This window comes from Siphateles boraxobius, unplaced genomic scaffold, assembly GCF_051911475.1.
Source record: "Siphateles boraxobius isolate OS27281-9 unplaced genomic scaffold, OSU_SipBor_1 41, whole genome shotgun sequence".
NCBI classification, from domain to species: Eukaryota; Metazoa; Chordata; class Actinopteri; order Cypriniformes; family Leuciscidae; genus Siphateles; species Siphateles boraxobius.
Window position 1 is genome coordinate 7,610,399 of NW_027509042.1, and position 10,255 is coordinate 7,620,653.

Here is a 10,255-nt window from a genome sequence, read left to right on the forward strand (position 1 = left end):
CTCCATTTCAAATCAAGTGCGTATTCAGTATGGTCCAGGAGCACTTCACTCTCTTCACTCAACAACGGAACCAACCAACCACGTTATGTAGGATGTGACGTCACTCCAAAATGGCGACTCACTAGATAGATATCTAGCTAGAAATTACAAAAATAATGTTGTCATATCTGTGGTTTTAACAATTTTTAAAAATAAAACTTTAGGCAAGGTGATTTTTATAATATATGTAGCTACTACCAGTGCCAAAATATGGACGTTTCATTTCCCCTTTAAGCACACAGAGTTGGCAGCTGATGCTGAGCAACGCGGATGGAAATCCAAGGTTTGTCCAGTGGAAGTCGGCTGCAGAGGCTTCGTGGGCAAGGCCACCATCATGCTGCTTAAGGAATTAGTACCCACTTACGCCAGGTGCTGCCGATGAGCCCTCTGGAGGTGTCGTGGGCCTATCATTGAAACACCAGAGAAGGAGGGTGCCCACCTGATGACCCCAATGAAGCTTAAAAAAAACATTCTCATCCCACTCAGCCACCACCACAGTGAGGATATCACTCCAATGGATGCATTGTCACCACTAAAACCTCAGACCTGTCACCACCACAGAGAGGAAACCACTCCGATGGATGCATCGTCACCACTCATACCTCAGACCTGTCATCACCACAGAGAGGAAACCACTCCGATGGATGCATCGTCACCATTCATACCTCAGGTCTTAAAGAGGGGATTGTTTCACCTAGTCCTGAAACATACATTTTTTTTTGATCAAAAATATAAAATATAGTTAAAAAAAATATATTAAAACATTAATTGTTTTTCTCCAGAGACAGTGACACTTCTTCAGTTTACCAGTGACAAATGGAGGAATGAATAGCATAATTTGGTTAGCAACTAGTTACAACCTCTTTCAAAAGTGTCAGAGTTCACCAGTTCAACCTGAATACAATAATACCTTTTATCTTGACTCTCTCTCTTTCTCCCTCACTCTCTCACGCACTGGTGTATCAATGGAGCAGAAATGACTCCATTGACATCCCGAGGACTGTGTAATGAGAATAAATGATGTGGAAATAAATATGCAGCCTGTTTGCGGTCTGCTGAGCGTATATGAATTTCCTTGTGAGGTAAAGAAAATGCTGGACTTTAAAGATGGTTATATATTTTTGCCCCTGGAGGTAGAAGGCAATTATATTTATATATATATATATATATAGATATATATATATATATTTTTTTTTTTTTTTTTTGTGTGTATGGGAACCAAAACCATTTACTTTTAACAAGGGAGTAAATCCCTAAATCCAGCAAACAAACAAACTAGAGATTCAGATTTAACCTTGGCTAAACATATTTTAGAATGATTTATTCTAAATAAAAGCTAAATTCATTAATCTTATTAAATACTAAAGCAATGATTTAAGTAGTTTTAATTGTGATTGAGTGATTGAAGTTTTGCAATTAATTATTATTAATTTCAAGTGTGCTCTTTTTCGAGATACAGTACAGAGTTAATGTCATTACTGTTTGGTACTTATTACCTTTAACATGCACACATATAAATACATACACACAGACAGACAGACAGACAGATAGATCTCCAGTCTCTATAAATCCAATAATCCAAAAACACAGGATTGAATGTTATGTTTTTTCCAAATATAATTAACATATTATCTTTGCCTCTTAATCGGCAGCACTTATTTCCTAAAGGGATTAGTCTGTTGTCTTCATCCGCTATTACTGCAGGAACCTCTGAAGGGTTTTAAGTAGACCTAGGTCTCTTTCTCTCATTCCCTCTGAGTATGTGGTACATCAACAGTGGATTTTTGATTCGTTAGGCTTAAAGCATGTTGGTTTCCTGGGCTGATTTTAAATCTTCCATTACCTGTAGAGACAAAAAAATTAAACCATTTTCTATTTTTATCTTTAAGAAATACACATACTGTCAAACATTCTACCTCAAAGTATATGTCCATGTTTAATGAAAATAAAAGTTTACACACCAATAAGACCATTTTTATTACACATAATAATCTCACATTATCTTCCTGTTGAAACAGCATGTAATGTCCTTTTGCTCCAGCATACTCATCTGATTACAACCAGATTATGGGATTCTCATGTGGCGAGCCATTGACTAGAGGTTTTCTTAATAACCACATAATACCTTTATCACGATTTCATATGCTGCTTCCTGTTATCCTCGCCCCTCCGAAACCCAAGCAAATGTCAATGAAGGTGTGGATTTTGTCAGCCCGATTCCTATTGGGCGAGCTCATCATTGAGCTGAAGCAGAGGCCATAAATGGTGGCGAGCATGTAATTAAAATGTGCGGATAGCAACGTGGAAAGGCATTTTCCAATTCCATAGTGGACAAAGAATGTGCAGACCCTGGAGAGATCCATGGTGTTGATGAAGAACTTAATTATATGCTTTCAAAGAATCATTAAATGGTAATAAAGCAATGAAGAGGATAAGGCGGGCATCTTGAGAGATGGAAAATGTCTCAGAAAATATGACTTTGATAAGTTGTATAAAAGTACTCCTGCTGTATAATATAATGCAAAGAATTTTTCTTTACAGCTCATGCAAGCATAACATTTGAAGTTGTCTCCTGTGCTCTCCACCGCCGCTCTGCGAGAATTAAACGTGGCATAATTACATTTCTCAGTGGATGATTGCTGCACAATGACAGTGTGTTCATGCAAATAATGACTTTCATTTCTTACCCTGATGCGCCGAAGAGAGGCTTGCATCTCCATATCTGATGTTGGCGGAACAGAAAAGAGGCTACATGCTTCGAAAAAGGAAAACCTCCCAGATTGATCTTGTACATCTGAACTTATTGTTGGGTGAATGTAACCACAGCAAATGAACACTGGGATGCTGTTGCTATTCTTCAAAAGAGGTCTCGCTTCATCAAAAATTCAACACGGCCCCTCAGGCATTTCATTGACATGTTTGCTCAATTCCCCTGATGAAATTCAGAGATGAGAAAACACAACAATTTTGCTGTTTGGCCCCTAAATCCCACTGGTGACTCAAAACATGGTAATAGATTTTTTTTTCCCGAGGGATGAGATTTTGCCACATCTCAGTCGAGAGCTCGCTCAACCTATCAGACAGAATCATAGCATTTAGTAAGCTGAGGGCTTGGGAGAGGGGAAAATGTATGAATATATGGAGGGCATTGTTTTAGGGGAAAGTACATGCAATCAATACGGTTAGACCACGGGGCAGATGGAATCACAGTTTAATCTGCACAGCTAATTAAAGAAAAGAGACAAAAATCAATAAGAATGGTCCCCAGTATATTGTCTCTACATGTTATGCCCACGCAGTGATTTGTAATTGGATATTAAAGGTGAGACCGATGGTTTACGGGTTTAGTTTGGGGGTGGTGATCGCTGATGATGCGAAAGGGAGGAAATCACAAAAAAGGCTGATTTCTTAAGAAAATGTTAGTACTTGCCCATGTAAAACACAGCACCATAACGTTAGGGTGTTAAGAATGGTTGCTAGGTTGTTACCATGCAATTCCTGTGGTGTTCTAAATGTTTTTAGTATGTTGTTATGTGGTTGCTTTGATGTAACTGAGCGTAAGTCTCTGATATATTTCGACTCAGATCCCCCGTTAAGTCTAAGGAGATTTAAGATTTTCGCTCTAATTTATTCTCTATCTGATTGCTAATGTAGAAACTTGTTTCACAATAAAAAAACATGGGACAGAAAAATCCCCTAAATTAACACTAAAGGAGTGGCTTGTGACATATCAGCGCACCAGAATATTATAAAGACTTGGAGTAGGCTTTTTCTTTTACAGTAAGCAACCACCCAGAACATCTTAACACCCACATAACAAAAAGCACATAACAAAATGACTAAAATTAAGATCTAAAAAAATACAAAAATTAAAATTAAAATGCACTATGATAGTATATAAATACTAAAATAACACTGTTAGTCACAAACAAAACCAAGTAGTAGTGACAGTGAAATACAGATGGAAAAACAGAGAAGGTTATTCTCTCCTATTATGTTCTGTCTTTTATAGTACACAGAAAATAACAAGAGAATTCAGCGTCTCAATTGAGTGACAAGCACTGAAGTCTGACCTGGTGTTTTCACCCAATTTTCTGTCGCCTGCAGTCACCAGTCATCTCTCTCTCTGTATTTTGCACCTGAGTCATTTACACTCGGTGACAGACAGCCATCAGATATAGCCTGTGGCGTACGCTGTAGCGTCTCATAAGAATTTCCTGACATTTATAAAGTGACATGCAACTAGTTATATTTTAATGGGTTTTAAGTGATATGGCAGGTCTTATCAGCAAGTGCTTGGACATGCAGTCCCAGTATGCTTTGCAACTCAAGCGGATTGGTGAGGCGTAAAATATCATGAAATACTACTCTACATTTCTACATCTACAAAATGACTGGTTCATATAAAGACAAGACACTGGTATATGTGAAGAATAGAACCCACAGATCAGTGTGTGAATCAGGGAACGGTCATCCTTATGGGAAATGGGATTGGTCAGATGGTGATATAATGACATTTGTTTCCGACGAGAACATATGACACCCACATGTCAGAGTCAATGGACTCACGCATCCCCCCACCCCCACACTTTTCTCTCTCTCCCTTCCTGTTTTTTTCTTTACACAATGGCCGCCACTGTTTCTGCACCCAGACAGAAGATCTGATAGGTCTCTCTCTCTTTGTGAGTGTCTATGGAAACCACAAAGCAAAAAAAAAAAAAAAAACTACATGATGCACACTATACCATTCAAAAGTGTGGGGTTGTTAAGATTTTAAGTTTCGAAAGAAGTCTCTTATGCTCACCAATTAATTTATTTGATACAGTACTTTACTTACAGTTAAAAAATACAGTAACTTCTCACGTGAAGATGGAGAGATGACAGACAGGAATATGGATTTTTTGTGTGCAACAGATCCTGAGCTTCGACAAATATCTTATCTTGAAAAATGTGTAGTCATACCGCAGCTCCCTAAACACAGAGTATACATGATCGCGAATTCTATAGCGAAAGTCAAAAGCGAGCACACATTCAAAAACGATTCTTAATTCCCTGCTTATTGATAGCGGCTCACTGATAACCTCAAATTACATGTCCCATGTCCCTTTAAGGGCTCTGTATAGAATGTGTAATTTCCTTTCTGAACAATTTAATATACCTGTTTCCTGATTACATATATTTTAAAATGTAATTTATTCCTATGGTAACAAAGCTGAATTTTCAGCAGCCATAACTCCAGTCTTCAGTGTCACATAATCCTCAAGAAATCATTCTAAATGCTGATTTGAGCACCAAATCAGCATTTTTTTTTTTATCACCACAGTTCAAACTGTGTTTACTTGACATAGAACGTCTCAGGTTACGTATGTAACCCTGGTTCCCTGAGAGGGAACGAGACGCTGCGTTGAGACGCGGTGGGAACGCTCTGCGTGATTGCGTTGTGAAGCACGTGTATAATCAGTCCAATGGAAGAGCGAGACGTCATAGGCGGTGACGTCATAGACCAGGAAGCTATAAAGCACACCAGAAAACAGACCGCGACAGCTTCTGAAAAAGCCTGAAGCAATTCGATCAGGGCATGCAGGAAGTATGGCGGGAGAACGCAGCGTCTCGTTTCCCTCTCAGGGAACCAGGGTTACATACGTAACCTGAGACGTTCCCTTTCAAGGGAACTCGAGCTGCGTTGAGACGCGGTGGGAACCCCATACCCACTACGCCATAAGACAAATGCCCGTTCTGTGTGAAGTCCTTGCGCACACTAGAAGCAAGCAACCTAGCCCCGGGAGTGGAGAGGTGTAGGTCATAAAATCTGACAAATGTATGAGGTGAGGACCAGCCTGCCGCATTACAAATATCCTGAAGGGAAACACCCGAAATTAAAGTCTAGAAGCAGCCATACTCCTAGTAGAATGGGCCTGAACAGCCACAGGTGAACGCTGTCCGGCCGCTTCATAAGCAAGTGAGATAGCCTCAACTACCCACTTGCTCATTATCTGTTTAGATGCAGGGCAACCTATCTTAGGTTACCCGAAGCAGACAAATAATTGTTCTGATAAACGCCACTGAGCAGCTCTGTGGACCTAAGCATCCAAAGCCCGGACAGGGCATAACAGATTTAAGATTTTCCTGATCTGGGGTATTAAAGGTGGAGGACAGAAGGCCTGGAGCACAAATGACCCGCACATTTAGTAGGGACCTAGAAATACAACCCGATCTGGGGTGAAGAAATACTACCACCAACCAGGTGCAAATCCAAGTACGTGCAGGCCTCAGCCTCATGTAGCACGGAGAAGACGAAATTAAGGATCTCTCCTCAGAGATAGCCCAGCAAAGAAACATTCATTACAGAAATCAAGTACTGTACCAAAAGGGCAGAAACGAGATTCAGAAGGCGTTCTCTGCACCAGGCAGAGAACAGCATATTAGTCTTCTCGTGGAGGGAGCTCTAGACTGGAGTATGGTCTCCACGACCTCGGTCGAGAAACCTGAATCTATGAGCTGGGCCCCCTCAGAGGCCGAGCCCACAGTATCCACAACTCCAGAGCTCCCAGGAGCAAAGATATCGGGAAAAGCGTATAGGTGTAGTGGCAACCACACCTATTACATTACATCCAGTCCAAGCGGAGCTGGATGCGTGAGGGAGAAACACAAGGGCAATGCATTGTACAAGCGATGCGAAAGGTCGACTTGTAGTTTGACCGAAGTTCTCCCTAAGAAGCTCCACCACCTCGGGGTGAAGTCTCCATTCCCCGGGCCACAGCCCCTGCCTCAACAGGATATCTGCTCTGATATACGAGACCATCAGTGTGTTGTCCGGACCCTTCGCCGACCAACCACTCATGATTTCCCCCGACTTGTGAGGGAAACATCCGTCGATAGCATTATGCGTCGACAAGAAGCCCCCAACACTGGGCCTGGGCGAGGAACCAAGGTTCTTCCACATGACCGAGGCACGAAGGCATAGCCGCGTGACCTTGATCATGCGAAAACGGATTTCCCCTCGGAGAAAACCCCTTGGTCCCGAGCCACCACTGCAGGGGTCTCATGTACAGAAGGCCAAAAGTAACTACGTTGGACGCAACTGCCATGAGCCCCAGCCAAAGACCGTTCACCGAGCGGCCACTCATGACCGCCCCCCATCCTGTGAGGGAAGCATCCGTCGATAGCGTGACGCGTCGACACGAAGCACCCAGCACTGGGCCCTGGGCGAGAAACCAAGGCTTCTTCCACATGACCGAGGCACGAAGGCATAGCCGCGTGACCTTGATCATGCGAAAACGGATTTCCCCTCGGAGAAAACCCCTTGGTCCCGAGCCACCACTGCAGGGGTCTCATGTACAGAAGGCCAAAAGTAACTACGTTAGACGCAACTACCATGAGCCCCAACAGTCTCAGAGACTGTTTCCAGTGAGTGACTGACCTAGTTTTACATTCTTTACGGCTGTGAGAATCGCAGAAATACGTGCAGGAGACAGACGTGCTTGCATTGTTGTCGAATCCCATAATACACCTAGAAAGTGGTCCTCTGAGCTGGGAGGAGTACACTCTTTTTGGTGTTGAGCCGCAACCCCAACCTCCTTATGTGGGACAGAACGACATCTCGATGTTGAACTGCCAAAAGCTCGGACTGAGCTAAAAATCAACCAATCGTCGATATAATTTAATACGCGAATGCCCTGGAATCTCAGAGGAGCCAGAGCTGCATCCCCGCATATTGTAAAAGGTGTGGGGTGATAACCTAGGCCGAATGGAAGAACCCGATACTGGTATGCTTCGCCCCTGAAAGCAAACCTCAGGAACCTCCTGTGATGAGGATGGATAGATAAGTAAGCGTCCTTTAAGTCTATTGTGACAAACCAGTCCTCGGACTGAATCTGTGACACAATCATATTTAGCGTAAGCATAATATGCTGTTTAATTGACGCAGGTCTAGAGTAGGACGCAACCCCTCATCCTCTTTCGGAACAATGAAGTAATGGCAGTAAAACCCTGACTGTCTGCCGGGAGGAGGAACCCCTTCTACAGCTCCTTTTGCAGAAGTGTCAGTACTTCCTGCTCCATAACCAAAGCCTGCTCGGGGTCCACCACAGTGGGGAGGACCCCTAGAAATCTGGGCGGACAAGAACCGAATTCTGAACCCTTTTCTATAGTGTGCAGGACCCACCGAGAAATATGTGGCAGTAGTTTCCACGCTGCCAGAAATTCTACTAGGGGAACCAGTCTCTCAAGACTGGCCTCTGGATTTGGTTGAACAGTCAGTACGGTGCCCTGAAGCGGCGAACTGGCAGGGAACAACCGAACTGACCGTTCTACGATCCTCCTCGGAGGATCGTATGGGGACGCTGACACCTCGGTGCCCTGAACGGCGAACCGGCAGGGAACAACCGAACTGGCAGCGCTGCGACCCTCCTCAGAGAGTCGCACCCCAGAGGGCGCCGAGGAGAAACGATTTCTCAAAACCATCCCTGCCCCGGAGGAGCCCTCAGAAGCTTTATTAGAGATGACAGTCCTCAGATCTTGCCTCCCTTTAAATAAGTTAGTTCCAATGACCCTCCTCGGAGGATCATTGGAAAAAGCAGGCACCTCGGCACCCTGAAACGGCGAACCGGCAGGGAAACCGAACTGACTGCTCTACGACCCCCCTCGGAGGATCGTTTGGGGACACTGACACCTTGGTGTCCTGAACGGCAAACCGGCAGGAAAACCGAACTTGCAGCGCTGCGACCCTCCTCAGAGAGTCGCACCCCAGAGGGCGCCGAGGAGAAACGATTTTCTCAAAAACCATCCCTACCCCGGAGGGGACCACCCTTTAGAAGCCTGATAGCCTCGGCATCAGGGCTTCCTATTGTCCAAGCTTTTTTAGAGATAAAATAGTCCTCAGATCTTGCATATCTCTAACTGGCTAGACTGCTACCGCCACCTAAGTCCCCTTTGATTGTGGAGGAGCCCAAATGGCGATGCTCGCTGTGCTGCGAGGAGCTTAGTAGACTGAGACTGCTCCGCCCAGCAGTCTCAGGAACATAGATTGGTGAGGAAGAAACCTATGGAACGCCGCTGAACGGTTTATTCTTAGTTTTTTGAAAGCGGAGCATCCAGAAGAACAGATATAATTTTATCTTATTTTTCTTTACTTTTAAATCAGAAAAACGTATATATATATATATATATATATATATATATATATATATATATATATATATATATATATCAGTCCGTGGCCACCAGCAGGAAAACAACCGAACTGGCCGTGTGCGACCCTCCTCAGAGAGTCGCCACCCAGAGGACGCAGAGGAGAAACGATTTCTCGAAACCGTCCCTCCCCAGTATAGTTTATCTGTTTTTGCACGACGCAATTCTCGAATAGCGTCAGTGCTGACAACCTCACATTCATCCATGTCTTTATAATTTACCCACCAGCGTTGCCTAATAAAAATTTTTATTTAGATGGCTGGTGGGTAACGTCGGGGTTAAAAATTATGACGCCGACTCGGGAGAGAGAAAGCTAGCAAGCGTCTCTTTAACCCGAGGCACTGTCATACCATGATACTTAATACCCATAGCATTACTATAGTTAGACGTAGGGCATTAAACACATAAAATAGAAACCGACTTATTCCACGATCTTGACACCTCAGTGTGGTGTCGAGATAGGGAAAAACGGCAGTCCCCGACGAGGAGGCTGAGATACAGAGTTTTTCTGTTTTTAGATTTATTTAATCTAATAAACTCCTTATTTTCACTCTCATAAAGTTCAGCTGGCCAGAAAATATTTAACTAGCAACAGCACTAGATAAACCTCCTTTTAAAGCTCCTCTTTATTCAACAGAGTTATGAGCTGACTTATTTATTCATTTATTGAAAACTCAAACATCTGCCTTTTCTTAATATCTTTATTTGTTTTGTTCTCTTTTTCTAAACAAAACACCAACGATACCAATTCCTCGGAACTGGAAATCGCCAGCACTGGATCTGGCAGGTGAAAGCTGAGATAGGGCGGAGCCCGTCCCAACCCCCGCTGTCAGATCCGTTTGCGAACCCCAAAATGCGAGTCGCCGCCGTGCATCGGCAACAGCGGGACCCGCGCGGGGAGCGCGAACCGAACCGTCCTCCACGAAGAACGCCCGGCGGGAGCGGAGCGTCCTCACGGACAGTTTCTCGCAATGCTCACAGTCAGCCCCCTCGAGAACTGACTGTGGCATGCTCCACTCCCAAATAG